Source organism: Penaeus vannamei, chromosome 31 (assembly GCF_042767895.1).
Source record: "Penaeus vannamei isolate JL-2024 chromosome 31, ASM4276789v1, whole genome shotgun sequence".
Taxonomy (NCBI): Eukaryota; Metazoa; Arthropoda; class Malacostraca; order Decapoda; family Penaeidae; genus Penaeus; species Penaeus vannamei.
The window spans coordinates 10,069,036-10,079,035 of record NC_091579.1 but is presented as its reverse complement, the minus strand read 5'-3'; positions in this window follow the sequence as shown (position 1 = coordinate 10,079,035).

The window sequence follows — 10,000 nt, the reverse complement described above, 5'->3', positions numbered from 1 at the left end:
TAATATATACACTAGTACCTGGACATGAATTTAAACGGCCATTTATTGTTGTAATCTACCCAACGGTTTTGACAATTAGAGCTGTTTATCAGATCATGAATCTAAATGATCATAAACCGTTATAAAACTTGTTCGTTGTGATATACCGATACCGTTTATTAACAAAATCACTGTATAATACCATTTATTTCATCATTACCTCATAATCATATGAAAAAAAACGAAAAACCAATATAAAACAAAAAAGTAAAAAGTAAAAAATGAAAAACCAATATAAAACACAAACACAAGTAAAAGCAAAATAAAAGCAAAAACAACAAAAAAGTAAGAAAAAAAATGGCCGACAGCTGCTATTGTGTCGAGGTCTACCTTGAAAAATGTTCTTGCAATAACCTTCCATTGATTTTCCTAACACATTTTCCTCGTATGTTGCAAGCGCTTGAAATTTGCATTCGGTGAGCTTTGCCTCTGAAGGGATGAGCAGATGTTGGTGTTGACTTCGTTTTCTTAATTGTGGTGTAATTTTGCTAAAGCTAAGTTACTTTTTATATAATGTTTAAATGGTATTTTTTTTGCGTGACCAAATACGTGGGCAGCTACCTTTCAGAATCATGTTTTGATTATAAAAAAGAGAAATAAACAAATTACAAGAAAGCATATTCAGTAATGTTCTTGTTAGTTCTGCTCTCTCTTTCTGTCTGTTTCTAACTCTTTATCTTTCTCGGTCTGTTTGTCTCTCCCTCTTTTTCTCTTTCTCTTTCTGTCTGTCTCTCCCTCTCTTTCTCTTTCTGTCTGCCTGTCTCTCCCTCTCTCTCTCTTTCTCTGTCTATCTGTCTCTCCCTCTCTTTCTCTTTCTCTCTGTCTCTCCATATTTTTCTCTTTCTCTGTCTGTCTGTCTGTCTCTCTCCTTCCCTCTCTCTCTCTCTCTTTCCCTCCCTCCCTCTCCCCTCCCTCATTCTCCATTGATATTTTATCGATATTTCGCAATTTCATAAAAAAAAAAAAATCCTAGTCTAGATGCCCACCGCTCCCCTAAGAACAACGATGCCCCACGGGTGAAAAAACACTTCTTTAATTATTATGATAAAAAAAAAATAATGATAACCATAATCTTACTGTTTTTAAATGCTATTGCTGTTATTACTAAGCATGATAATATTATATAATGCTGATGATTACCGTAATAATGGTCATTATATCAACACTGATAATCATGACAGCATTGGTAATACCTGTCAAGAATGATGATAGTTATGATGGGAGTGGTAGTGATGATGGTGATGATGATGGTAGTGGTGTTGATGAAGATGAAGATGATGATGATACTAATACAAATCCAAGTGCTAATACCAATAATAATGATATTAAAAGGGATAATAGTGATAATAACAATGAGAACAGTGATAATGACAATGCTGATAATAACAATGATGATAATAATAATAGTCATAAAAATAATGTAATCATAATATCAAAAGGAATAATAATCCGAACAAGGATGATGATAACAATGATAATAACAAGGATAATAACAATAATAATAATAACAAAACCTGATTTTATTTTCACAAGCAATTCAAGAAGACAGAAGAAAGACATTCCATATAAGAAAAACTAGATGAAAAGGAGAAGGAGTAGAAGAATAAGAATAAGATGAAGAACATGAATGCAGTAGTATAAAAATGATATGATGATGATAATGATAAGAATAAAGAGAAGAAAGATAATAAGACGAAAAAGAAGTAGCAGATAAAGGAAGACAAAAAGCAAAAGAAAGAAGAAGAAGAAGGAGAAGAGGAAAGAACATAAATTGAACAGCATAAAATCGATAATGATAATAATAATAATAAGAATAAGAATAGAGAGAAGTATGATAATAAAACAAAAAAAGAATCAGTACATAAAGGAAGACAAGAAGCAAATGCAAGAAAAAGGAGATGAAGAAAAAAATTAACAACATAAAAAAATAATGTTGATGATAATAATAAGAAGAATAAAGAGAAGAATGATTTGATAAAAAAATAGCAGATAAAGGAAGACAAGAAACAAACGACAGAACAAGGAGTATTAAAGAACAGATGAAGAAGAAGAAGAAGAAGAAACACAATTAAAGAACAGAAGAAGATGAAGAAGAAGAAACACAATTAAAGAACAGAAGAAGAAGAAGAAGAAGAAACACAATTAAAGAACAGAAGAATAATAATAAGAAGAAACACAATTAAAGAACAGAAGAATAATAATAAGAAGAAACACAATTAAAGAACAGAAGAAGAAGAAGAAGAAGAAACACAATTAAAGAACTGAAGAAGAAGAAGAAGAAGAAGAAACACAATTAAAGAACAGAAGAAGACGAACAAGAAGAAACACAATTAAAGAACAGAAGAAGAAGAAACACAAAGAACAGAAGAAGAAAGAGAAGAAACACAGAAAAAAAATGTAAATAAAGCAAGCATAAAACCCACGTCATTCTCTCACCTGCAGAAAGCCCTCCCTCATTAGATAATGTAATTGTGTCAAGATCGGCCTCCTTCAGAATTATTACCTGTCAGCTGAACCAGTGATTATAGAGGATGCAGTCGAGAGCCGGATGATGCAACACACCTGCAAAGTGCATTCAGTTGCATCTCAGTATCTTCGGTGTGTCTTGCTTTTTTTGGTTGGTCTTTTGTTTGTTTTTCTTTTTTTGTAATCGTTGGTTTTCACTCTCTTTTTTTTTCTCTCTCTCGGTCTCTTTCTCTCTCTCTCTTTCTCTTTCTCTCTGTCTCTGTCTCTGTCTGTCTGTCTGTCTCTGTCTGTCTGTCTGTCTGTCTCTCTCTCTCTCTCTCTCTCTCTCTCTCTCTCTCTCTCTCTCTCTCTCTCTCTCTCTCTCTCTCTCTCTATATATATATATATATATATATATATATATATATATATATATATATATATATTCATTTTGTACTTTGTTTTGTCTCGTTTTAGGTGTTTAGTATTCTCTTTCTCTCTCTCTCTCTCTCTCTCTCTCTCTCTCTCTCTCATTCTCCTTACTTCGTTTGTTTTACTATTCTTGTTTCTTTGCTTTTCTTTCCTATTTTTTATGATTCTCTTTTTTCTGTTTTTTCCCTCGTTATTTTTCTTTCAAGTTTTCTTCCTTCTTTCTCACTTTGTCTTCTCCCGTTTGTATTTATTTTCATTTTCCTGCTCTCCCTCTCTTTTCATCTTCCTTTTCCTTGTTTTTTTTTCTTTTCTTTTTAATCTTTTATCTCTTTCATTACTTCCTAATCTCCTATTCCTTTCCTTTCTTCTCTTTTTTATCAATGTCCTTTTTTTATCTTTTCCAATCCTTCATATTTCTTCTCTCTTTCAAGATCTTTCTCGTTGTCCATTTGTTTTTTTCAGTTCTTGCTCTGTAATATTTATTTTGTCTCAATTTTGTGTGTCTTTTTTATGCTGTTCCTTCCTTTATTTTATTTTTTCTTGTTCCCTTTCTTTCTCTATCTCCCTCCGTCTCTCTCTCTCTTTCTCTCTCCGTTCTGTCTGTCTATCTGTCTCTCTCTTTCTCTCGCCATTTCTGCCTGTCTGTCTGTCTCTCTCTCTCCCCCTCTTCTCATTCTCTCTCCGTTTCTGTCTGTCTCTCTTTCCCCCTCCATCTCTCTCTCTCTCTCCCTCCCTCCCTCTTTCACTTTCTCTTTATCCCTTTTGTTCCGTATGCTTTATGACTGACAGTCAGCCAAAGTAATGAATATTCCACGCATGTTTGGTTCGCAAATCACTTCGCAAAACGGGAAGGAATATTCATTTATCAATATATTACTTCACTTTGTTATTTTATATTTATTTAACAAGATACAAAAGTATTCAGTATGAAAGTGTATTACATTAGGTATAATATTTACAGCCTGACATATACTTTTTTGATTAATAAAACTTTTGGTGTTTCTGTTTTTATTTCTATGATTTTTTTTTTTTTTTTTTGGGGGGGGGTGTACGTGAATAATTTGTAAATCTTGGGATTCTGTTTTGTTTAACACTCGCAGGTGCAAATTTGCAATAGTTTGCAATCTCACGAATACATATACTTACGCACGCAACGCACTTAGACATGTAAGCACATGTGCAAACACATAATCACACAGATAAACACATACACACACACACGCCGCTTAGAAATACACACACACGCTCAGACACGCACACAAACACGGACATAGACACACATAAACACACACACACACGCGCACGCACACACACAAATTACAACAAAAGAATAGACCAACCTCAGCCCCAAGTACAATTTCTTTTATTTATCTATTTCTTAAATTTTTCTTTAACTTTTCGAATACCGAAACGGACACGGTAAACGCCCAGAGCAAAAGGCTTCGCGGCAACAAAGCAATCACCTCGTTCATTCATCCTGCACAACAAGCTGGTGCAATTGCATCTGTGTTCTTCATTATCTCCGCGGATCATCACCCCATTCTTCTGGCCACGTGCAACAGCTGGTAGGGTGAAGGGGAGGGGGGGGGAGGGAGACAAGGGGGGAGGAGAGAGGGAGACGGGGCGGGAGAGAGGGAGACAGGGGATGGGAAGAGGGGGGGTACAGGGGAAGGGGGAGGAGAAGGGGGAGGAGAGGGGGAGACAGGGGGAAGAGGGGAAGAGAGGAAGAGGAGGAGGATGATAGAAGGGGAAGGGAAAGAAGGGGGAGGGGGAGATAGGGGAGGGAGGAGATAGGGGAGGGGGGAGGGGGGACACAAGAAAGGGGATAGGGGAAGGGATGGGAAAGGGGGAGACAGGGAAAGGGGAGAGGGGGAAAGGATACCGGGGATGGGAAGAAGGGGAGAGAGAGGAGAGGGATTAGGAAAAAGAGGTGATGTGGGAGAGGGGAGGAGAAGACAGGGGGAGGGGAAGAAAGGAAGGAGGTAGCAGAAGATGAGACAGGAGAGGGAAAGATAGGAGGGTGAAGAGAGGAGGGAAAGAGGGGAGAGAGGAGAAAGAGGAGGGGAGACAGAGGAGGGTGAAGAGGGGAGAGGGGAGACAGAGGAGGGGAGACAGAGGAGGGTGAAGAGGGGAGAGAGGAAAAAGAGGAGGGGAAGAGGGGGGGGGTGAAGGGGGGAGAGAGGAGACAGGCGGCGAGCGGGACTTGGGGAGAGACCAGAAGGGGCTTAGGCTTTAATCAACACCTTATGAAAGGAAGATTATCAAGAATTCGTTCCCTTTGAAGAGCCTCCGCCGACAGGACCTCGCTGCTCGACTGAAGAAACCGTGAAAGTGAATGCGTTCGTTCGTTCGCCCGTTCAGAAGAACCTCATGAAGACGTTCAAATACGCCCCCCCCCACCACCATTTTTTTCTTCTTTTTTTAACCTCAAATGCGCCCAAATCAATTTTTTAATTTTTTTTTTGACCTCATGAAGATGTTCAAATACGCCCCCCTTCACCATTTTTTTCTTCTTTTTCTAACCTCAAATGCGCCCAAATCAATTTTTATTTTTTATATTTTTTTGACCTCATGAAGATGTTCAAATACGCCCACCTTTACCATTCTTTTCTTTTTTTTTAACCTCAAATACGCCCAAATCATTTTTTTTATTTTTTTTTGACCTCATGAAGATGTTCAAATACGTCCTACGCCACCATTTTATTTCTTTTTTAACCTCATGAAGAATTACGCCCCTTCTCCACCATTTTTTGAACCTCATGAAGACGTTCAAGTACTCCCCAGTCCACCTGTTTTCTTTTTTTTTCTTTTTTTATAACCTAATGAAAAATTTCAAATACACCCCCTCCACCTTTTTTTTCCTTTTCTTTTCTTTTTCCTTTTTTTCTAACCAAACGAAGACTCAAATACGCCTCCCTCCACCATTAATTTTTTTTTTTTTTTAACCTCATGAAGACGTTTAAATACGCCTCCTTCCACCATTTTTTTTTATAAAATTCTTTTTTAACCTCATGAAGACGTTCAAATGCGCCCCCTCCACCATTTTCTTTAAATTCTTTTTTAACCTCATGAAGACGCTCAATTACGCCCCTTCTCCACCATTTTTTGAACCTCAAGAAGACGTTCAAGTACTCCCCAGTCCACCTGTTTTTTTTTTTTTCTTTTTTTATAACCTAATGAAAAATTTCAAATACACCCCCTCCACCTTTTTTTTCTTTTCTTTTTCCTTTTTTTCTAACCAAACGAAGACTCAAATACGCCTCCCTCCACCATTTTTTTTTTATAAAATTCTTTTTTAACCTCATGAAGACGTTCAAATGCGCCCCCTCCACCATTTTTTTTTTTTTTTTTAGACACACAAACGAACGAACGCACACGACCGCGACCTTGGCCTCAGCGACACCCCAGTGAGACGCCGCCGGTGACGTCACGACCATAACAAAAACAAGCAATTTGCCGGTATCGTTCTCAGGCCTGACCTACTTCCACCTCGCTACGGTTTCGTTAACGTTTAGTTGGGGGGTGGGGGGTGGGAGGGGGACGAGGGGGTGGGAGTGGGTTGGGGGTGGGAGGGGGTTGGGGGCTGGAGGGGGACTGGACTGGGGGTTGGAGGGGGACAGGGTGTTGGGTGTTGGAGGGGGACAGGGGGTTGTAGGGGGGTTGGGGTTGGGAAGGTTGGGGGTTGGAGGGGGATTGGAGGTGGACCAGGGGTGGGAGTGGGACAAGGGGTTTGAGGGGGACAGGGGGTTGGAGGGGGACTGGAGATTAGAGTGAGTTGGGGGTTTGAGGGGAACTGGGGGTTGGAGTGAGTTGGGGGTTGGAGGGGAATTGGGGGTTGGAATGAGTTGGGGGTGGTTGGGAGGTTGGAGTGGGTTGAGAGCTGGGGGTTGGGGGTTGTATGGGGTTGTATGGGGTTTCGGGAGTTTGGGGGTTGAGGGGGACTGGGGATTGGAGTGAGTTGGGGCTTGGAGGGAGGTTGGAGTGGGTTGGAGGGGGGAGTGGGTTGGTATTAGGTTTGGAGTTGGATCAGGGGTTGGAGTAGGTTGGGGGGTTGGAAAGAATTGGGAGATTGGGAAGGGATGGGGGAAAAGAAAGGAAATAATGTTAATACAAAAGAAAGATCTGTGATGGGACGAAAGGGATAGAAAGAAGAGAAAAGAAGAGAAGGGAGGTAAATAAAGTAACTTTGAGATGATCTCGAGTATATTATTATTTGCTTTATCATCTAATGCCATTTTCTACTATAATTAAGGGAAGATAGAGGGGGGGGGGGCAGGAGAATATAAAAGAGGGGATGGAGAAGGGAGATGGTGGAGAGAGGGAGAGAAAGAGAATATAGAAGAGGGGAGATAACTAAGGGAAGGGAGAAAAAAATAAGAGAAAAGCGGAGAGAAAGAGAATATAGAAGAGGGGAGATAACTAAGGGGAGGGAGAAAAAATACGAGAAAAGCGGAGAGAAAGAGAATATAGAAGAGAAGAGATAAATAAAGGAGGGGAGAGAAAATAAGAGAAAAGGGAAGAGACAAGATAAATAGTGGGGAGAAGAGAGAGAGAAAAAAAAACGAAGACAGAGAAGGGAGAGAATGGAGGAGAAGAGAAAATAGAAGAGAAGTGGGACAAAGGAGATAGTGGGGGAGAGAAGAGAAAAAAAAGAGGGGAGGGAGAAAAGGGGTAATGAGAAAGAGAGAAAAAAAGAAAAGAAAAGAGGAAGAAGGAAGATGGAAAAAGAGAAAAAAAGAGAAAACAAAAAAGAAGAGACAAAGAAAGGAAGAAGGGAATTTAAAAAAGTCTTCAGACTATGGGTAGACATGCATCTGGATGTGGGTTAAGTGAGGCCAAGACGGTGTAGGTGGAGAGGGCCTTGCCAGGAGGTCAGGAGGAAGCCAGGGGGGGTAAACCAGGGGGGTAAGCCAGGTGGAGGAAGTCTAGGGGGAGGGGTAAGCCTGGGGAGTAAGCCAAAGGGTGGGTTAAGCTAGGTGGAGGAAGCCAGGGGGTGGGGGGTAAACCAGGGGAGTAAGCCAGGTGGAGTAGGCCAAGGTGGGAAAGCCAAGGGGGAGTAAACCAGGTACGGTAAACCAGGGGAGTAAGCCAAAGGGGAGTAAGCCAGAGGAGTAACCCAAGGGAAAGTAAGTCAAGGAGGGTAAGCCAGAGGGGTAAAACAGGGGGGGGGAGGAGAAAAGTCACGTTGCTGAATAAACCACCTAACCTTGCATAACTACTCGTATACTTCACGAGAGAAAATATGTGGGTAAAAGCTTCTTATCTTAATTTCAGGATACCGAAAGATAAGGTACAAGAAAAAGAAAGTATAACCATACTTCATTAAAAAAATAAAAAAATAAAAAAATAAAACAAATAAAATTATATAAAAGAAATAAAAACAGAAAAAATCCAACGGAAATATGAACCCAATAAACGCTTTCTTCTTCTTTAAAGACGAAACACACCAATGTATCTATCCATTTATTCACTAAATTTATACATACCCATGAAATGATATTCCAATACCTTAACATTCTAAGATAAAAAATAAACCATATCTGTATTCTAGCATATCAACATTCCGAATACATCACTACACTTACAAATACAACATAACCCTACACATCCTTGACGAAATCCTAATCTGAAATCTCACAATAATCCCTAATCCATTTATTAATTACCCTATTAATACATCACGAATGACATATAGAGGCGTGTCCTGTCATTAATTTAGTAGGTGTTTGTGTCCAACGGCGTGAGTGAGTGGTCTCTGGGTTCACTCGGGGTGGGGTGGGGGGGGTGATATATGAAAGGCGTGTCTGTGTGTCTGTGTGGATCCTGGACCGTGAGGTAGGATTGTACAGTAGAATTTTCATTATCAATATTGTTGTTATTATTATCATATCATTGTTATCATTCTCATTTTTTATGATTAATATTACTATTAACATTACTTTCATTATTATTTTTATTACCATTATCTTTATATTAGCATTATCATTATTACTCTCATTATTTTTTTTGCATTATTATCATCATTGATAATATTATTATTATTATTATCATTATTACTATAATCATTATTATTATTATTATCCTAAGTACTATTATTCTTACTATTATTATTATCATTATTGCTATTACTATTACTCTTATCATTATCATTATTACTTTTATCATTACTTTTATTATTATCATTATTACTATTATCATTTGTTCATGTAATTATTTTGCAAAAGCGTCCGGGACTGCGTGTTGAGAGAGCTAGTATAAACAAATGCTTTATGTGCCTTTTCCCTCTTCCAGATAGTCGACAAGGCTGGATCGATATATCAGTAACGAATGGGGCAATAAAATACATATCGGGTTAACGCCTTTTGGCAAGTGAAAGTCCGATAAGAAAGAGAGAGACAAAGGAGAGAAGAAAAAGACAAAACACACGCTCACAAAAACCAAACCAAAACAAAAACACTTCTTTTTAAAGGGGCTCTCAGCTCGAGTGTCTCCCTACAATTGGCAAATCAAATTTATTATCCTAGACTTGATGTTTGACACACCAACAGCCGCGGCCACAAGGTTGTTGAATGAGGGTTTAGGGCAAGGTCAAATTCCCTTGTAAACAATGAAATTATTTTATTGCAACCTTGACGGCTGTGGGCGGCAGGGTGAGACAGCTAGATGGGCGTGAACAGGGACATGTACTGGAACAACGTACTCTATGAACTCGGGTCTCACGGGTGAAAATAACGGCTCGCGGTGACGACACCCCTGTGAGGCGAACACCCCGGCTAGTCTCACCGTGTTCGATATTTCTCCGTCTGCATTGTACAGCAGGCGTGGTCGGGCCGCTGTTGTCTTCGGAGGACCTGTAATCCACATGAATCTTAGCTGCATACGCCTTATACTTAATCCTTTATCGCTCCTATCATCTCAATTTTATTTATAGGATTCACCTTGTCCTTGACCAAATAAATAAGAACGAAAGAGAAAAAACACGGAAACCAAAATAAAGGAACGGAAGAACATCGCATGGAGGAAAGAAGAGTGGAGGAGCAACGCGCGGAGTAAAGGAGAGCGCAGACGCAAAGCATGGAGGAAA